Raw genomic sequence first — 6,000 nt, forward strand, 5'->3', positions numbered from 1 at the left:
TGCGATTGACATCACATGGCAAAAAAGCGTAGTACTGGGACAAAACAAAATCAAAATCCCACCGAGGCTTAAAAAAATGGGACTGTTACAGTCAAGAGAGGCCATCTGGTCACCGTACATTAATAGCATAACGGTACAACTTCTGAGCTTGCTAGCTCCACAAACAGCAAAAGCCATTTGGGCAACAAGCTAAGTAGCTAGCCATGTTAGCTTAGCTGGCTACACTTGCATGTGCTACGAATAGTTAGTAGGCCTCACGTTAGTAGAATAAGCATTTTATTTTTCCAAGTACCCTATATCAAACATTTTGGTTACCAAGCTAATTACCTAGCTCTGTTAGCTTACCTGGCTGAGCTTCCAAGCAGTACAGACAGTAATTAGGCCTCACGTACGTTAAATAATGCTCCAATTTCTGGCTAAGCTACTTAGCTTGTGAACCTAAATGCAAAATGTAACATGACTATGCCCTAATAGGACAGACCATTTCCTGTTTTTTTGTTTTTGTTTTTTTTTTAGATTTAAAGCACAACCCCGTGGAAGCGCACCTCGCTAGCTTTTAGCACTTCACCAAGTCTCCATGGAAAAGCGGGAGAAGGATGGAAAGTGCAGGAAAAGAAAGAGGCCATCCCATTACTCTGTGTCAGTGCATCTAATGGCTGCCATGCCATAAAGCTCCTGATGTTTCACAAAAAAAAAAAAAAAAAATCCCCAAAAAGCGGTGTGCTCTGAGTGACCTCACGCAGATAGTTAAAAAAAAATACAAATAAAAAATCTTGTATTCACGCCGTGCTTTCTCTCTCTCTTTTTAACATTTTTTTTAAATGTGGCGTCAGCAAAATATGTAGAGCGCTTAGCGTCTGGCTGCTAATTGGCTAACCGTTAGCCAGTCTGTGCGCCAGTTTGTGGCCGCTATATTTTGTTACCGTTTGTTCAAAAAAGCGATTGAACGTCTCTTTGACGCTTTAAGAGGGAGGGCATTACAATATTTTCTAACTAGCGATATTACTTAAAGAATGTCTTTTTTTTTTTTTTTATTCTTAATTTCTGGTGGTGATTTTGTCCTAAACCCCCACCCCCTCAACCTGTATTTTGCCATTTTTTTTGTTTCTTTTGTTAACAGCGAGACGTTTCTGTGGAAAGACAGTGTTTACACCCCTCCAGCCAATCGCAGAGCGACATTTTTTTTTTCACTCACTCATTCACACATGTAAGCTTCTGCGAGTGAGTGAGTGAGTGAGTGAGTGAGTGAAAAAATAATAATAATACAGCGAGAGGCACTTCATGCATTTCTAGCTGTGCTTCCCTCCCCCTTCACCAAGACGAAATTTTCACCCGTGGCCGTGATTGGTTAAAACAAACGTGTACAATGCCGCATAGTCCAATCAGCTCGAATTATTGAACAGAATGTCCCGCTTTTCCGGAGCAAATGACCGTGGAGAGAGATGGATATTGCGGAGAACTCACTTGAGATTTTTTCACTCTTCCTTAACATTTTCTTTTTTTGATCAAAGAAAATCAGGGCACTGAAAGGCGACCCACCAGGCTTCCCGTTCTATCTCCCTCTGTTGGTCATTGTTGTTCTCATATTTCTTGGATGGGTTGTAACTGGGGGAATTTCCCTTTTCGGGATCGATAAAGTCATGTGAATTTGAAAAAAAAAAATAAAAATAAAAAGCCTAATCTTATATTTTTGGGGTAAATCTGGATCGACTTTTTTTTGACACTTGTTTGACAACGATACGAGAAGTGCTGCACGATTGACATTCAAGCGTACCGCGCCGTCCGACGAGCACCTCTGTGGCACGAACGCATGAATATTCAACACGCCCCTGCCCGGTTGTGAAGTCTGCGGTGCAGCTCTGCCATCCACTCATTTGATGTTCGTAACGGGCGCACCAGTCAGAAGATCAGTGGTGGTGCTCGCAAAACCCCCCCGAAGCGTTTTTAGCGTTAAAAACGTCGCTGGGATCTCATTTGCAAGTTCCGCGAAGGCGGTCGGACGGAGACACGGACTTGCAGCTCTGAGGAAAAAGGCCGTTTGTTGCAAGGGTTTGGAGGGGCCACAAAAATGACATTGGAGGGCCAAAAAGTAGCCTCGAATTCGACATGAGTTGCTTGGACGCGAAACACGCGCGCAACCTTCCTTAACGTCAACCGATTCCAATATTTTGACGAATGACAAAAATGTCACATGAACGTAAAACGTGTCAACAATTCCAAACAAGTGCCCAGATTTCTTGGAGGGCAAAACCGGCGCGGGTCAAGTTGGACCAACTATACTGTTAACGTCCCAAATGGCAACAAAAGACCAGCAGGGTGAAGCAAAAAGGCAAACAAGGTCGGCGCGCCATTAACTGGCCTTTTTTGTTTCGCTGCCACTTGTAACGCGTATGAATCAATTCCACCCGCCTTCAACCTTAAGATGAGAGCGAGACCTCGCCGTCCCAGGAGAGAGGTCCTCTCCTTTCTTCAGCGAAGGGTGATGAAACACTCGAGAAAGTTGTATCACAAGAGTGGATCCCGCTTCTCTCGCCGCGCATCGTTCCCCCCCCCCTTCCCCCTAACTAAACCCCCCGTCGGCATGCCGTTCGCCGCAGTGTTCGCTTTAAGCCGTCCACCCTTCCTCTTCAACCCTCATTACACGCACGCACACACGCGTTTTACCACCGGCTGCATGCTCAATAGCCTTAAAAACGAGAAGAAAAAAAACAAAAAAACCACGATGGCTCTCATTAGCAGTCTCACGCTGCTAATGTGGAGATTAAAAAGACACCGCGCCCTTGTGTGTGCGTGCGCCCACTTTGGCAAATACTTGGGGGCATTGTTAAAACCTCACTTGTGGCGACAACACTTGAGTCACTTAGTTACTTTACCAATGACTTGACTTTTAATCAAACTTAGTTATTTTAAAATAATGTTAGATTAGAAGTTACTTTAATGATTACGTTGACCAGATGCCGACAACTAGGGTTGCACAATATATCGAAAAAGTATCGCTATCACGATATTGGCCTACGCAATATGCATATCGCAAAGACGTGCAATAAGTTTGATATGGAATTTTATGCTTTTATGTGAATTTGACCAGTCAGTGTCACGTTTACCTGTTTGACATTTATCAAACATGACAAAAAAGGTGAGAGAGGAACTGACCGATGCAATTCACGACTGCACTCTCTGGAAAAAAAAAAAAAAAAAAAAAAAAAATCCCCTCCTCACCCTCTCTTTTTATTTGGTTTCCACGCCCCGAGTTCCATGGTTGTTCCAACCCTAATAATGCAAATGCAAAACATAGTTGGAACATAGTGTACTCAACGAAAATGTGCACTTCCATCTAATAATTGAACATTATCGAGAGATAATTACAATTAATCAGATGTGTAAATTGAGAAGTATTTTTTTTGTTTAAATCCTGTATTTAAAAAGTGCCTTTTCCTGAATGAAACCGGCAGACTGGGCCTTTAGGGAGTCACGAAATAAATGAATATTCGTGTCAAAGTCACTTTTCCGCTTGACGTTTCTTTTCACAAAAAAAAAAAGCTTGTTTTCTCCACTTTTTGAATTGAAACGATGTTTTGAGTGAAACCAAACACTGATTACTGATAAACAGAAAAGGTAGAAACAAACTTTTTTTTTTTTGGCTGCAATATAAACAACATTCTGTGGGTCATGAAAGATCCATCAAAATAAGTCGACAGCTGGCAACCTGCGTTGAAGGCAAACTTGTCCTTGAAGATTGTGTCCAATAAACTCACAATTTTGAATGACGTCAGATGGATGGATGACACTAAATTATGAAAAATTCCGGTTCAAACGGACCAGAAATGCTTTTTTTTTTGCGATGCAAACAAATCATCGGTTTACGGACCGGCGTCCTGTAATGGACGGCGCTCAAGGATAAGGCGTCGTTCGGTTATTACGTCTCCGACATTGTGGATGCGTAGTGAGGAAGGAAGGATATTAATATTCAACATGCCCTCCGCGACTGTGTACACAACGTTGCATCTGTGCTATCTATTTATTTCCCTTAATTGCGCCTCCATCAAACGCTGGCTGCTGTAACTCGCCGCTCATTCGCCACCCGGGAGCCGCGCTGACACCTCGGGGGGGTGTCGCCGTGACAATATTGCGGCGCTAAACGACAGTGAGCTCACATGCAGCGGCGGCGGCGCCGATCGATCGCGCCGTCGATAACCGGCCCGCCAGGTAATCGCAAAGCGCGGTGATTAACGGCGGCCGATCGATGTCTATTAACTCTCGCGCGTACGCGTTAGCCGGCGTCCGCGGGAGGGTGACGGATGACGGGAGACGTGCCAGACGTCACGCCGCAGATGTGCCGCCATCAACTCCCATCATTCGTCTGTCCCGATTAGCCTTGTGGCGGGCGGTGCATTTGGCAGCAGTGGGGACTTAACCGGGTTAATCCACCATTTGCTCCCAATAACGTGTAAATACCTTGTTTTTTTTAATGTTCTAAGTGTCCCAAAGACGTATTTATACGTTTTTTTTTATTTATTTTTATTTTTTTTTTATTTTGTTTTTTATTTTTTATGCTAGAGCATACAGAAGGCTTTGATGCAGCCTCTCAACTGCAAAGAACGGTTGCAGAAATGGTAGTTATTACACAAACGGCCAGCAGGTGGCAGCAGAGCAAAGGAGATCAACCAGGGCCATAAGAAAAAAAGTTCAATTACTTACAATTCTAAATAGATTTGTGAAAACTGATAAAACTTAGCTCTCTTCCAATGCTAATTGCTGCAAAACGGAAACAGATAGAAACATACTTTTTTTTCCTGATGAAAGAAGAGACTTTAATCTTTCTTTTGATAGGCTTTTATAGCAATTGAACACAATATTCTGTGGGGCTTGCAAAATCAGTCAAAATGCAGTAAAACAGCCGGGAGCGAACGGGACTGCTTCTGTGAAAATGGCGGCGAGTGAATGAGTTAATACCGCCACGATCATAACCATAAAAACTATATATAAAGGGAAAGAAACGGATGGATGGACGGGTATAAGCGTTAAACTAACTGGGACGACTCTTGTTAACTGTTTGCATCTATCTGGGCTGCATTGACTGCTTTGCACCAGAAGAGGGAGCCGCTAGCAGGGAGGGGCCCCGCGTAAGGGACAAAAATGAGGTCATAGGAAGAGTTTGCGCCTCGCCGCCTCTTTCTGCCGGCTCACACCTGGCAGTCCTCTCCTCACGTCCACTACTTTCCTTTCCTCATCCCTCGTCGTCTTTAACGCATGACTCAGCACACCTGGCCTCTCTCACTCTCTCACTCTCTCACCTTGAGCAGGCCACCATGTTCCACGGCGTACGGATCGATACGCCCGCCGCAAGGTCGCACTGGAATTGGATTAATAATAAAGCGAAGCGCCCGCAGCGTCACCTGATCAGAGCTGCATCACAGGAATATGGTTATGCAGCGAGAGCCCGTTTATTGTGGGATATACGTCCCAGATTTAAGCCACAATAGCTGGAAATGTGAAATACAGAGAGACCATACAAACCAGTTTTTAACTCCTTTGCTCCCAATAACGTGTAAATATGTTTGGTTTTATTTATGTTGTAAGTGTCCCAAAGACATATTTATACGTTGTTTTGTTTTTGTTTTTTATGCTAGAGCATACAGAAGGCTTTGATGCAGCCTCTCAACTGCAAAGAACGGTTGCAGAAATGGTAGTTATTACACAAACGGCCAGCAGGTGGCAGCAGAGCAAAGGAAATCAACCAGGGCCATCTAGAAAAAAAAAGCTAAATTACTTATAATTTTAAATAGATTTGTGAAAACTGATGAAACTTAGCTCTCTTCTAATACTAATTGCTGCAAAACGGAAACAGATAGAAACACTTTTTTTTTCCTGATGAAAGAAGACACTTTAATCTTTCTTTTGATAGGTTCCATGCTTTTTTTAGCAATAGAACACAATATTCTGCGGGCCTTGCAAAATCAGTCAAAATTCAGTAAAACAGCCGGGAGTGAACGGGATTTC

Source organism: Festucalex cinctus, chromosome 15, assembly GCF_051991245.1.
Source record: "Festucalex cinctus isolate MCC-2025b chromosome 15, RoL_Fcin_1.0, whole genome shotgun sequence".
NCBI classification, from domain to species: domain Eukaryota; kingdom Metazoa; phylum Chordata; class Actinopteri; order Syngnathiformes; family Syngnathidae; genus Festucalex; species Festucalex cinctus.